A 16,018-nucleotide genomic window follows, 5' to 3' on the forward strand; every position below is an offset into this window, starting at 1 on the left:
AAACCTCCGCAAGTCTCCATACTCAAGCACTACAACCTTTTTACAACTTTTATCCCCGGACCTTCCACAGAAGTGCTGAACCTGGGGATCTATTCCACCCTCATGGTCTCAAAGCCTTCAAACAACTATCAGATACCCATCACTTACCTAGCAAGGACTTTTATATAAACCTACAAGTCCCCCACATATTATGCTCAGTGTCTCTGATCACTAATACAATAAGAAAGGACATGCTCTCGTTGTACAACTCACCAGCAACTAAAACAAAAGGGATCTCCCATACCTATGATCTGCTATCATGTCCTGGCCCGAAAATGAAACCCTTCCCTGTGAACTTCTGGGGGGCAACCCTTCAAAATTGACATGCCACTTAACATTTGGTATCAAGCTCTATGAACTCCTTCTCTTTTTTCCAGGAACGTCTCGCACTGGGAGATAGTAGTGAAAATGTATTACCAGTGGTACTACACGCCAAGTAAATTAGCCCGCATAGACCCATCCCATTCCCCCAAAATGCTGGAGGAAATGTGAAGTTGATGGCAACACATTCCATATATGGTGGGAATGCCCTCACTCACAAAGCTTCCATGTGGAAGAGTTTCGCTAATCTACTACAAGACATTACTGATATCTCATGTGTACTAATGCCTCATGTAGCTCTCTTTCGTCTAGGCTCAGTCTCATGGCCGTCTAAATTTCACACTATTGTTACACATATTTTGATTGTAGCCCGCAATAGTGCGCTCTTGGGAAAACTCCATTCCCCCACCACTTTCCACTCTTATCTTATCTGTTAACCACCACATGGAATTTCTCTTTGCCAAATCGCATTTACCAATGAGCAAATTCACCAAACTTTGGCTTCCCTGGTTGTTTGACACCAGAAGCATCCCACTCCCACTCTGACATCTGCTTAACAAGATATACCTGTGTGCGGATAACTGGTTTTCCCCATAAGTGATGTGTCATGTGACCATATCACTTCTAGACCAAACAGAGCCGCCATTCCTAATACACTTGTTTAGGTTCATTATAAGCCCCGTTATCTTGTATGTGCGAATTGTGTCCTTTTTCTTTCTCTACTTTACTTTCCTCCTTCTGCCCTTCCTTTTTTTTCTCCCACTTCAGACACTGCTTCTCCCCTGAGAAGCAGTGTCCATGTTGACCACCTATGTGCTTCCTCAAACGCTCTTAAATATGAATGTAACCATCAAGATGGACAGTATCTCACAAAAGTGAGTACACCCCTCACTTTTTTGTAAATATTTTATTACATCTTTTCATGTGACATGTGAATAAATGATACTGTGCTACAATGTAAAGTAGCGAGTGTTGCTGTCCCCTCAAAATAACTTAACATATAGCCATTGTTGCCATGTCTAAACCGCTGGCAACAAAAGTGAGTACACCCTATGTGAAAATGTCCAAATTGGGCCCAAAGTGTCAATATTTTTTGTGGCCACCATTACTTTCCAGCACTGCCTTAACCCTTGTGGGCATGAAGTTCACCAGTTGCCACTAAAGTCCTCTTCCACTCCTCCATGGTGACATTATGATGCTGGTGGATGTTGGAGACCTTGCACTCCTCCACTTTCCATTTGAGAGTGCCCCACAAATGCTCAATAGGGTTTAGGTCTAGAGACATGCTTGGCCAGTCCATCACCTTTACCCTCAGCTGCTTTAGCAAGGCAGTGGAAGGAGTGTTTGGGGTCGTTATCATGTTGGAATACTGCCCTGTGGCCAAGCCTCCAAAGGGAGGGGATCATGCTCTGCTTCAGTATGTCATAGTACATGTTGGCCTTCATCGTTCCCTCAACAAACTGAAGCTCCCCAGTGCTGGCAGCACTCATGCAGCCCAAGACCATTCCACTCCCACCACCATGCTTGACTGTAGGCAAGACACACTTGTCTCTGTACTCCTCACCAGGTTGCCACCACACATGCTTGACACCATCAGAACCAAATAAGTTTATCTTGGTCTCATCAGACCACAAGACATGGTTTCCAGTAATCCATGTCCTTTCCATTCTGCTTGTCTACAGCAAACTGTTTGCAGGCTTTCTTGCGCATCATCTTTAGAAAAGGCTTCCTTCTGGGATGACAGTCATGCAGACCAGTTTTGATGCAGTATGCGGCGTATGATGTAAAGCACTGACAGGCTGACCCCCACCCCTCCGCAGTAATGCTGGCAGCACCCATAGGTCTATTTCCCAAAGATGGCCTCTGGATATGACGCTGAGCACATGCACTCAACTTCTTTGGTCAACCAAATTCGAGGCCTGTTTTGAGTTGAACCTGTCAACTCAGTGGCCAAGACCATAAACCACTTATGGTCTTAGCCACTGTGCAGCAGCTCAGTTTAAGGGTCTTGGCAATCTTCTTATAGCCTAGTCCATCTTCATGTAGAGCAACAATTCTTTTTTCAGATCCTAAGAGAGTTCATTGCCATGAGGTGCCATGTTGAACTTCCAGTGACCAGTATGAGAGAGTGGGAGCGATAACACCAAATTTAACACATCTCCCCATTCCCACCAGAGACCTTGTAACACTAATGAGTCACATGACATTGAGGAAAATGACTAATTGGGCATCTAAGTGGACATTTTCACTGTACTCGCTTGCATGTCAATATGGTTCACAGCAGGGGTCCTGGGCATCTTGGTTCACAATTTCGAGTTCAGCCTGAATTTTGGGCTGAATTAGGACCTGAAACGGACCAAAAGACGCACAGGGCTCCGGTGCAAATTTGCATCGGAGCCGCATCGGAGATATGTGAACTGGCTCCATAGAGCAATAGCAATCTCCTGCTATCGTGAATTGAATGCGGAGATCCCGCATCCAATTCGCAATAGTGTGAACCTGGCCTAGTGGCTGTGTGTTATTTTGAGGGGATAGCAAATTTACACTGTTATATAAGCTGTACCCTCACTTTACATTGTAGAAAAGTGTCATTTCTTCAGTGTTGTCACATGAAAAGATAGAATAAAATATTTACAAAAATGTTAGGGGTGTACTCACTGTAGGGAAATTCAGCTTCTAGGACCACCCAGATAGGTTCAGGTAATGCAGGAAGACTTCCGTAGACCCCCAGGCCCGGAGATATCAATAAGTGACACAGGAGACTGGTGTGCAACCGTTCACTTTATGATTATCTGGCTTTAGACAAGGCCCAAATGGTACTTTTATGCAGTCTTGAGATAACAAAGGAGGAGTTTCTGAAGTGTTACACGTATACAGAAGAAATAGCTTCAGTCAATATTTTACCTATTAGCTGATGCCATGAGCCAAAATTTTACATCATCTTTACTACAAAATATATGTATTCTTGAACAGATGTCGTTATCTTATCTAAAACAAACGTAAGCTTGAGCTAAGTCAAACTTCACAGTCTTAATATATATGTAAAAACGACCTTGAGAACATTTCTATAGATAACACTTTAAACATGTGTGAGTTTCAACTTAAACTCATATCTGAATTCAAGAGTTGTCATGTAACACATAAAATCTAATACAAAATGGAGTCTATCTTGCTATCGTTCTTTACAGTTCCCCTCTTTGAGACATTTATATGACTCACTACCTTTCACAGTTATGTAATCTTTCTTCTATCATAATACATACTAAGATAAACTCTATTTGCAGCAGCAGGATCAGGGGTTCGGGATGCCTTAACAATTATGCACATTATAAGCTTATAACAGGCATATAGGAACAAAACAAAAAGAATAATCATAGTTATAGTTATGGCAGCAATTTTTAACCATGCAAGTATTCCTATTCCAGAACTTAGGTTTGCAAAAGGATCCCATGTCTTAGCAATGTTTCTAGCTTCATCTTGTAATTTGCTTACTTCTTTCCGGTGTTGTGCGATTATATCATAGTAATCCGGTACCTCAATACTTGTGTTATGAAACCAGGTACAACACTCATAATCTGTGTTTTCACATATCCCTGTTAAAGCAGCACTCATGCTTTCTATGGCTAACTCGTGTAGTTCTAATTGTTTTCTAATTGCCCTAGTTTCTATATTTAATTTAGTAATATCCTCAGAATTCTTTTCCATTACTTCATCAATGATTCCAGTGTATCTATTCAACCTTTTCATGAAGTCTATTCCCCACCCAGTCCATGAGGGGAACCAAGCCCATGCCATATCTTTTTCAAGAAATAACTCCCTTTTATTGCGGTGTTTGAGGGGGTACCTAGGATGCATGCTAGCTTCAAGGAGGTGTCTTCCCTTGCTATCTCCTACTACGCCCATGATGGAGACTAGGGCTGCGAGATAACACCATCCTTGGGGTTCAGTGGGGATCCAAGGGTGACAGATTTTTCCACAACAAATATAAATACTGTTTCCTAGAGCTAAAGATCGTTTGTTGAATATTGTCATCATTTCATCAGAAAGACTGGAAAAGGTTAAACTTGACAATAATTGTCCTACTGTGGAACTGGAACTGGAGCTAAGAAAGTTTATCAGAGTGGTGTTTAGGGCAGGTTCTGAAGTGTGAAAGAAAGGACTTTCAATTGATGTCATTGAAAAGTTAATTTTAGCTTGTTGGCAAACTTCAGCTCCGTTTGTGGAGTTTCCCAACCTGAAACACCAGTCTGGGAAATGACTTCTACCAATAATTTGGAAAGTAAGGGTATTATTTGAAAGCATTCTTGTGACATTTGTAAGAACGACAGGAGGAGTGCCATTAAGGAGAGGGGTGAAGTTTAGAGGTACTGCCATTAAGGGGATCCTAGCAGTGCTAGGATGGAGTTTACTACATATCCAACATTTTTCGAATCCAGACTTCTGGGCATAGCTATATTTAAACTTCAATAATAACATTTTATCGGTAAAACTTTCTGAGTATTAATTTCTCTTGTGTCTGTCATGTGTATTATTCATATTATTCTGTTGTAGAGTGTTAGAGGCTCCACAAATACTCTTTATGGGTCCCAAATCTTCAGGATGATAAATACAGTTAGTTATCAGCAAAGTTGGCAGGAACACAATCAGGGCAGTACAACATAAGAGGCACAAGGCCTTCCCAGAAGTCAGTGGTGAAATAAGCAAAGTCATCTTGTTCAGAGTCTTGACTATCTGCTTCACTTCTCTGTGCTTTATCTTTGTCTTTGCCTTGCTTCTTAGGGTCCTGGTTGACCTTCTTTACACGACTTGCATGAATCCAGGCCTGTTGTCCCTCTACCAGAATAGCTGTGCGGGTAACTGCGATCACTGTGGTTGGGGGTCCAAAGGGATACTCCTGTTTCTTGGTGCGTTTCAATTGCTGGACCACCACGGTGTCACCCACCTGAAAAGGGTGTGTAGGTTCCTGTGAAGAAGAAGGAGAGGTGCGAGCAACGTTCCTTTCAACTTGATCCAAAGTTTCAATACGTTTTTTTACATATTCTTCCTGAATAAGATCTAGGTCCCCTCTTTCTAACATAAGTGGCTGTCTGGCCCATGGGGTGGGGAATGGCCTACCCATTAAGACTTCAAAAGGAGAGTATCCTGTCTTTTTAGAGGGTGTCATTCTTATCTCGGCTAGTACAGCTGGGAGGACCTTCTTCCAATTTGCATACGTACCTCCAGTGGCCTTCCTGATCTTATCCTTAATGGTTCTGTTCATCCTTTCCACTATACCTGAACTCTGGGGGTGGTAAGGAATATGAAATTTCCATTCTATTTTCAGTGTTTTTACCAGGTCTTGACAAACTTTGGCCACAAATGCAGGGCCATTGTCAGAATTGATCTGTAGTGGGCAACCCCACCTTGGAATAATTTCTTGTATCAGAATCCTCACTACTGTTTGTGCATCTTCCTTTGTAGTTACAAATATCTCTAACCATCTTGAAAATACGTCCAAAATTACGAGCAAGTATTCTTGTCTTTTACCTAGTTTGGGCATGTGTGTAAAATCTATCTGCAGGTGAGTGAATGGTGTAGATGGATATATCAGATGTTCATGTTTTACTTTGTGAGGGTTCCTAGGGTTATTCCGAATGCATGTGATGCATCTGGAAACATATGCCTTTACAAGAGAGGGAAGACCTGGAATGTAAAAATCCTTATCCAAAAGTTCACATGTGACTTTCCACCCTCTGTGACCTATCCCATGGTATTGTGAAATAAAAATGGGTGCGCTGGCTACAGGGATACATGGTCTCCCCTCTTGGCAGACAAGGTCAGTTTCTGGGCTTGTCTGCACACCTATTGAGTTCCATTGCTGGATGTCTTGGTCTGTGGCATATGCTTGGAGATCACGCAATGTTTGATCCAAAGGAGGAATTTCTGGTGAGAGTAATGGCATTTGTGTGTTTGCAGGCTGTGTGAATGCTTCTCTTGCTGCTTTGTCAGCTAAGGCGTTGCCTTTGGCTATGTCATCCTGTTGCCCTGTATGTGCCCTACAGTGTAATATAGCTATGGACCTTGGCAATTGTATAGCTTCTAGCAAACTTGTGACAAGCGTGGAGTGTGAGATGGATTTACCATCTGCTGCTTTGTAGCCCCGCCTTTTCCATATAACTCCAAAATCGTGTGCAACGCCGTAAGCGTACTTGGAGTCTGTGTAAATGTTGACATCCTGCCCTTCAAAAAGCTGACAAGCTCTAGTAAGAGCTATAAGTTCTGCAGCTTGTGCTGATTGGAATGGGACAGGGTTTGCTTCCAGTATTTTATCAGGCAGCTGAACAACAGCATACCCTGCATGATATGTATTATCATTTGGTCTTGAACAAGACCCATCCACAAAGACATTCTGTGCTCCAAGGAGAGCAGTTGAAGACATGTCTGGTCTCGGGGATGTGTCTTGGTGGATGAGGTCCATGCATTCATGTTGAGGCACTACCTCATCTTCTTCACCTTTCAAGCCTAGCAAGGCATTCAGGATTGGAACTGGGCCAGAAGTGGGAGAGGCATATTTTATCTCAAGTTTTGGGTTAGAAAGTAAAATGACTTCATAACCGCTCAGCCTCTGGGCTGACATGTGCTGGGTATGGATGTTTTTAGTAGAATGGATACATTGTGAGTGGTATGCAGTGTGGTGGCATGTCCTAGAGTGAATGATGTAGCCAATTCCACAACCATGGCACACGACGCAAGAGCTCTGAGACATGCGGGCATGCCCTGTACCGGTATAGGCACAACCTTTGAAAAAAACGCAATAGGGCGGAGTTTGCCCCCATGCTCCTGGGCCAGGACCCCCGCCAAAGTTTTACAATTGTCCCTTGCAAACAAGTGAAACATTTTCCCATATTCAGGTAGTCCAAGTCCAGGAGCTGTGACCATTGCAGTTTTAAGATACACAAAAGCATTGTACATTTCATCATTCCATTTCACACAATCTGGCATGTCAGTACCTGTGGCTTGCCTCAGGAGATTATCATAGTAGGAACAGTCAGGTATCCATTGGCGGCAGTAACCAATCATACCAAGAAAGGATAGCATGTCCTTCTTAGTAAGTGGGCGGGGCAGACCCACGAGAGCCTCAGCTCTTTTGTGACTGATTTTCCTTTCTCCTTTGGAGAGTACAAAACCAAGGTATTCAACAGTTTCCTGACACCATTGTAGCTTTTTCTTAGAAACCTTGTGACCATTGTCTGCTAACCAATGTAACAGATCTAAACCATCATTTTTACATGCTTTCTGGCTTGGACTACACAACAACAAATCATCAACATATTGAAGTAGGACGGAACCATGGCGGGGTGCCCAGGACCGCAGGGTTGCTTGGAGGGCCACTGTATATACTACAGGGGAGTCTACATATCCCATTGGCATTCGACACCACGTCATTTGCCTATTTCTGAAATTGAATGAAAAGATAGGTTGTGTCTCTTTGTCAACAGAAACTGAAAAAAATGCATTACAAAGGTCAATGACCGAAAAATACTCTGCATCGGATGGTATGGAGGTTAGGAGTGATGGCACGTCAGGCACTATGGGAGCAATGGGTACCACTAGGTTGTTTATAGCTCTGAGGTCTTGTACAAACCTGTAAGAGCCATCCGGCTTCTTTACTGGGTTAATGGGGGTGTTGTAGGGTGAGAGTATCTCTATAAGAATTCCTTGCTGCAGGAACCTTTCTACCATTGGAGCAACTCCTTCCTCTTTTTCTTTTGAAATGGGGTATTGTTTGTGATAAACCGGCTGTGCCCACGATTTTAAAGTTTCCTTGTATGGGGTACAAGAAATAAGACCTACATCCAAGGAGCTTTTAGACCATACCGGATCATCTGGTGGAGGGAGATCACTATCCTCAGTGTAATATATTGGTATTACCTTGGAGTGTACGAAGACCCCTTCTTCAGTGGTCATTTTCAGTGTTATACCCAATCTTCCCATCAAATCTCTTCCCAAGAGGTTCACGGGACATTTTGGTATAATCCTGAAACAATGATGCAAGACTGTTGCACCTTCCCCTTCAACATCACTTACTGGTAAAGGCGGTGTTTTGTATGTTTTGGTAAGTATCCCATTAATTCCCATAGAAGGTTCAGCAATTTTGGTCTCACCTCTGTAGTAGTCCTCACTGAGGGTGCTCCGAGTCGCTCCTGAATCGGTTAAAAACGGAACAGGCCTATATTTAACATATAAGGTCACAATTGGTTGCTCATTGTAAGAGTGTGAGATCAAGGGAAATGCTGGGATACTACCTTCTGGGCAGCTTCATTTCAGTTGTTGTTGATTCCACTGTATAGGGAATCGGGGACCCTGTTGTTTTGGGGCAACTTGATTCTGTTGGCTAGATTGGGGTCCCTGTGTATGCATTTGATCTTGATCTTGAGTATTCCATTCATAAGGACATTGATTTCTCCAGTGCCCCTCCTGTCCACAGTTAAAACAACATGTGCGTGACTGCTGGGGGGGGTTTGGAAAAACCATGCCCTTTCCCTCTTGTTTTTCCTCTTCCTCTGCCTCTATTTCCACTGTCCCATTGTCCACCATTAACTTGGGGAGGCTGGGCTTGCACTCCACCCTGATAATGGGTACTCACTGCTTTCTCTTTTATTACATCGAAACACCCTGCTGCTTCTTTCTGTATTAAAGTTTCCTGAAATTGGTCAATCGTCTGTGTGGTCCATTCCGATATCATCTGTTTGACCACCAAGGCAAACTGGGGTTTTAGATTATTCATATAAGTTTGAATAAACAAAGCTCCCACATCAGTAGTTGTAGCTAATCCAGCTTCTGTTGTCCAATTTTCATGAAACCTTTTCCAGAACTCAACTACAGTCTCTCCTGACTTTTGTTTGCATGCTATGGCAGTAGGGAGGGAACTTTTATTTTTAAATACTCTCATCATTTCAGTCTCTAATTCCGTCCACATGGTGTTCCTACCTGGTACTGTGTTTAACCCATATGTTCCCGCATTTCTAGTGTCAATAGTGTTTATAGTTGCAACATTTGCCCAGTTCCAGGAACTGGTGTGTCCTATGATGCCATCAATGATAAGACGCATATCTTCCTGTGTGTAATTTCTACCCTTACAGGCCTTTTTTAAGTAAGTTAAAGTACCTCCTGCAGAGGCGGTGGGTTTGGGGCAATGTTTTACTATCCTGTCAATGTCCTCAATGTCTATTGCCTTTTTCAATATTTCATTTCCAATGGTCATGAAAGGCGCTTGAAGATTAGGGTTACAATATACAGCTCCACTCTTTGTTTTAGGGGGACTGAATATTCTATCCCTATCAGCGTTTTCCTGTTCTTCCTCCTGCTCTTGGCCAGGTGGTGAAACTACCTCTCCTATAGCTCCCTGATCTTCTGGTTCAGCTACCTGGACTTGGGCTCTCGCTTCTCTCCTCTGTGGGTGCTGTCTATCTTGTTGTGGAGCGGGAGAGATCTGCTGTTGTGGTTGTGGAGCGGGAGGGACCTGCCGTTGTCTGGTTGCATAATGTCCAGCCAGAAGATCAATCTCTTCCTTTGCTAAACTTGGATAGACATGTACATATGCGGGTGGAGGATGACTGACTATTGGCAGGGATGGGGCTGTTGGGTCAGGGAAAACTCTCTTTTTATCGGCTTCTTCTCTATGTTTCTGGTCATAATCTTCCTTACTTAGACATTTGGTGGGCTTTTTCTGTTTCTTATTTTCCCTCTCAAACCAATATGGGGCGTATTTTAACCAGTTCTCCCCTCCCTTTTCCATATAATCCATATCCCATTGAGGATCCCCAGGGTACCAAGGGAAAGTTCTCTTATCTCCTAAACACAATCCTTTAATCATATCCATATGAAAATTATCATTGTTACCATTCCGGGAAAAGGGGTCTACACTGTGCATGGTTTCGGTCCATCCCGCTAAATTTGAAACCCATGGGACTATAAATTCATAATTAGTACCACAAACTCTGGCTACAAAATCTTTACATGTTTCTCCTGGGTTGGGAAGAGGGGGAGGATCTTCTTTACCTTGTTTCTGACCCATATTGACAGTGGGAGCCGACTGTTTTACCACGCAGCCTTCTGACCCACACAACAGATAATCTTATAGTTTCTAAGCGATAGATAGAAAAAGCAAAAGATTTTGGGGTCACCGGAGTCTATTTCCTCATTAACCTTCTCATATTTCTTCCCAAAAGAAATTTATCTATATATGTGTATGCAGTACTGCTTATCTTTGTGGATTTCCCAAAAACCCTCCAATATTAACCTCTGGCGTGATCCTATCCCCTACTAATTTACGGGTCTAAAAAAGCATTAAATCAGAGCTGGGGTAAGGAATATTTTGTCAATAAAGACAAATTAAAAACTTACCCTTCAGCTGACCTTTACTTAATGTTTTCTAACCCGGACGAGGCCCCCAGCTGTAGGGAAATTCAGCTTCTAGGACCACCCAGATAGGTTCAGGTAATGCAGGAAGACTTCCGTAGACCCCCAGGCCCGGAGATATCAATAAGTGACACAGGAGACTGGTGTGCAACCGTTCACTTTATGATTATCTGGCTTTAGACAAGGCCCAAATGGTACTTTTATGCAGTCTTGAGATAACAAAGGAGGAGTTTCTGAAGTGTTACACGTATACAGAAGAAATAGCTTCAGTCAATATTTTACCTATTAGCTGATGCCATGAGCCAAAATTTTACATCATCTTTACTACAAAATATATGTATTCTTGAACAGATGTCGTTATCTTATCTAAAACAAACATAAGCCTGAGCTAAGTCAAACTTCACAGTCTTAATATATATGTAAAAACGACCTCGAGAACATTTCTATAAATAACACTTTAAACATGTGTGAGTTTCAACTTAAACTCATATCTGAATTCAAGAGTTGTCATGTAACACATAAAATCTAATACAAAATGGAGTCTATCTTGCTATCGTTCTTTACACTCACTTTTGTGAAATACAGTAACTTTACACCCATTTCCATGTAGGATGTATACTCTTTCATTGATGGGAGGACTTCGATCTCCTCCTTTGTTATGATTTTTTTGGTAATATATGAACTTTTATTTCCACAATAAAAAGGTGATTATTAAAAAAAAAAAAATAATTGCAATTCCTTTACTTAACATGTCTGGGGAATGTCAATATCTAGTCTGATGTGACACATCTGTACATATCGGACAACTATCTTAGAGGAGGGTCTGATATAGATGCTATGGGGGTCCCCACAAAAAAGAGAGAGGGGTTCCCTCTGAAAAGGCATGTCAGATCTTTACTCTTGATGAAAAAAAAATGCATGGGTGTCCCCCAAAATTCCAGAAAAAAAAAGGGTACTGCATATGACATTTGGCTCCTACCGAACAAGCAAAAGTCCAGTATATGAACTAATGCCTGTGTTCTGACCGATCTGAGAGCTCATCCCTAGCCTAAAGCTTTTGTGTTATTATTTACTTATGAAACCATTTTTCTTATTATATAAGATGGGGTTTGAATACTTTGTGTTGCTTCAGGAGCCAAAGTTTGAAGCAAATAGCCCTGATGTAGGGAACACTGCAATTGCATGAAGACACATTGATTATTTACCCCTGCAAATAAATATACCTGTGATGGATGACCTGCCTTCTCTTTGTGTGCCTTCGAAAAAACCCAGAGGAGTGAAACGCATCAGCCGGACGGGATCTGTGTGATGTCATCAGGCTGGGAGAAGCCAGATGCCGTTTTACTTGGTCCACCTATTGCTATTGTGTTTATGAATGCTTTGATTTGACATTTATATGTCTCTGCAAATTGTGAATGCTGCTCTTTTTTTAGCCTGGTAATAAATACTACTGACAATATTACACTACATTAGATTTGTGTTGCACATGTTCGGCACATTTTTTTGCGCCACCTACACAAGAGCTGTGGAGCATTGACATGAGACCTGGGTGCTGCTGAAATTTTGCTTGGGATACAAAAGCGCTGTTCACTACCTTGAGTAATAAAGGAGTCCATTGCATCAGGTGATGTGACAGCTAATTAGGCACATAGGTGATACTTTGGTGGTGTTGAATGGTGGCAGCATGGAAGGATTTGTTTTATGGACACTAATTAAATATGGGACTGTGTGTGGGGCTGTCTTTAAAGTTTATGGACAATTATTAAACTTAAAATTACAAAAAAATGTATGGGACTGTCTTTCGCGATTCAGATCTGTTTATTGCAAGATATATACTACTGTGTGATTTGATAATACTCACATTTTTAGTAATAAGTGCTATTTGGTGTTGAGGAGCGCTTCATTGTTATTGTAACATATATATTGTGTATTGTGATGGAACTGTCCAGTGCCCAGCTTGGGTGCCTCTGTAAAGATATAGCTTGTTCCAGTCGGGACCCAGGAACCATGTATCATAGCTGAATATTGCACCAAATAATCTAGACACTAGCTTAGGTGCGCTGATACTGGAACCAACTTTATTGTAAAGCCACACAGAATATATAGCACACCAGATCAGGTAAGCCTAATTACATTATCGTAAGCAAAGGAAACCATATACAGGAAAATAATTAACATTGCTAAGAAACAGCCATAAACAGTATGCTAATCCACCTCTAGCAACTAATAGCTGACAGTGAGCAAATTACATGAACTAATTAACAACTAGTACGGTGCCCACAAATCTGGATGCAAAGTACATTACATAAGCATAAACACATAACATCCCACAATGGTTCTATAACAAGGTAAAGTGGTCACAACATTAATCACATCTCCAAGAGATGTGCAGACAGCCAGAAACAATAGGCGATTCGATTAAGAATGGGAATGCACACCAAGGAGGCACACAATGGGAGAGACACAAACATGTGTAATCTGTCCACTAGACAAGTCATCAGAAGACAAACAATGTCCCAGCAGCGTGAAAAAGTGGAATTAATTTATCTTCATAAATTTCTTGGGGGATATTATTGATAAATATTTCTGTCCGAAGTGAAGCTTCTCCAACTCAGTCTGCAGGAGGGCCATCATATTGCCTCTGATCATTAACCTTTACAAGAATACACCTTCCCACCAACTCCACAAGGGAATCTTTATTGTCTTTATTCAGAGAATAAATCCAAGCCTTACTCTCAGCCTTCATCATGTGGCAGTCCACAATTAAAGAATGATCTGCTCTCTCAAAAGTCAGCGCCCATAGTAAGTAAGCAAGAGATCCCCCTACAGTCCCCTCCAAACCCCTCTGTCCTGGTTGGGTCTGTCAAATACAGTATATTAATACATGTGTGGTGATTTCACTGTGTAGTGGTAGCTGCTCTTTGTGTCATAAAAATGTTTTTCTTATTTTTATTGTTTTTGCTATATACACACACGATATTGTCAAAAGTATTGCCTGCCTTTACACGCACATGGACTTTAACGGCATCCCAGTGTTAGTCTGTCAAGTTCAACATTAAGTTGGCCTACCCTTTGCAGCTATAACAGCTTCAACTCTTCTGGGAAGGTTGTCCACCAGGTTTAGGAGTGTGTCTACGGGAATGTTTGACCATTCTTCCAGAAGTGAGGTCAAGCACAGATGTTGGATGAGAGGGGCTGGCTAGCAGTCTCTGCTCTAATTCATCCCAAAAGTGTCCTATCAGGTTGAGGTCAGGACTCTGTGCATGCCAGTCAAACTCCTCCACCCCAAACTCTCTCATCTATGTTTTTATGGACCTTGCTTTGTGTGCTGGTCCAAATCATTTGGTGGAGGGGGGATTATGGTGTGGGACGCTACCGGAAGTGACGCAATCGAGCTCGAGGCTCGTTTATACACCATACAAAAACTCTGTCTGTTTGTGAGTACTAAAGCTGTTTTTATAAATAAACTTCAATACTGTTAAAAAATACTATACTATGGGGCTCCCTTCCTCCTTATCTGTTTAACCCCTTGCATAAAACCGCCGAGGTATACCACCAATTCCCCCCCCCCACGCTGGAGTACCGCTGAGGGACCACTTAAAGAGCCCAATACGGCACAGTAGGCAGGAGACGCCAGGACCCGGGGATACGTGAATAGGACCTCGAGGGATAAGGACCACCAGGAACCCTGAGGACACATATATCATATGCTGTTACCTTACAGCTGTAAGGTAAGGGGACACCCATATTCTGATCACATAGGACCACGTGGGAGATATCCACCATCACCATCATCACCGTTTAAATCTCTACCCTATAGTGCACATATATTTTAAGCACCAGCACTGCAGGCGATTGTCTTGTTACATGCGATTTTGGGCTAATCGCCACTTGTTGTTGCACAAGCTGAATGGACAATTTTAACTAGGATTATTGTTCAATTGTTGTTTTTTTATAGTTTCAAATACTGTGCACCTTTTTTCTTTTTTTTTGGACTATTCCCAGAGGGTTGTTTCCCTCCCACCAACACTTGGATTGTTTATGCGTTTTTTGCTTTGATTCAACAATTTGATTTATCTTTTTTTGGTTCTATGATTCAATTTAGTGCACTGCACCGATATTTAAGTCTATGGTATAAGACACCCGCACAGAGTCACTCTGCTTAACCCTCCCTTGGCTTTAACACCATATGCGATTTCTTTGGTCACAAGGCAAGCATTACTTACATCTTTTGCCTTATCCAGCTAATGATTGCTTTTGTACACTGTTACACATATACTTTGATTTAGCAGACATTCTTTTCAGATCTATTTATTGTTCAGCACTAGCACTTTGTATGCGTTTTTCGTCATTTTTAACAAATCGCATGGTGATTCACTTTATATATTTTTTATTTCGTCCACTACTTTATGTATAGTATTTTAGTCACTTTAAAAATGCAGTAGTAGTTATTTCCACGGACCTTCTTTATATTCAGCACTGCCACTTTATGCAACTTTGCTACCTTTTTAAAAAATTGCATTGGGATCACCAGTCTTATTTATTATTAATTGTTTTTCTTATCCACTTGTTTACCACTCAAAAAATACTACTACGCATAGGAGTGAGGGTCCCTCACTATATATACATATATATATTTTTTATATACATATATTGTCTTTTCTTTTTCTATGTTTCATTTATTACCTGTAGTGGAGACGACATTACACTTATCATCTAATCTTTTGAGTACCTATTGAATATATTAAACCTGTTTCAACTAGATTCTTCATCATAGTACCGCGCACCACTACTCTTTTACCCTTTGTCTTCTCCAATTGGGGTTCAAGTACCCCATCTCAGTATGTGCAGCGGTGCAACAATTAGATTACTCTCTGATTAGGCGCAGGAATATTTTCTTTTATACTATGGTGTGGGGTTGTTTTTCAGGGGTTGGGCTTGACTCCTTAGTTCCAGTGTAGGGAACTCTTAAGGCATCATCATACCAAGACATTATGGACAACTTCATGCTCCAAACTTTGTGGGAACAGTTTTGGGATGGCTCTTCCTGTTCATACATGACTGTGGACCAGTGCACAAAGCAAGGTCCATAAAGACATGAATGAGCGAGTTTGGGGTGGAGGAGCTTGACTGTCCTGACTTAAACCCGATAGCACACTTTTGGGATGAATTAGAGAGGAGAATGCTAGCCAGTCCCTCTCGTCCAACATTTGTGCTTGACTTCACATATGCACTTTTGTAAGAATGGTCAAACATT

Source organism: Lithobates pipiens, unplaced genomic scaffold (genome assembly GCF_037356315.1).
Source record: "Lithobates pipiens isolate NorthernLeopardFrog02 unplaced genomic scaffold, aLitPip1_a1.2 Scaffold_28, whole genome shotgun sequence".
Taxonomy (NCBI): domain Eukaryota; kingdom Metazoa; phylum Chordata; class Amphibia; order Anura; family Ranidae; genus Lithobates; species Lithobates pipiens.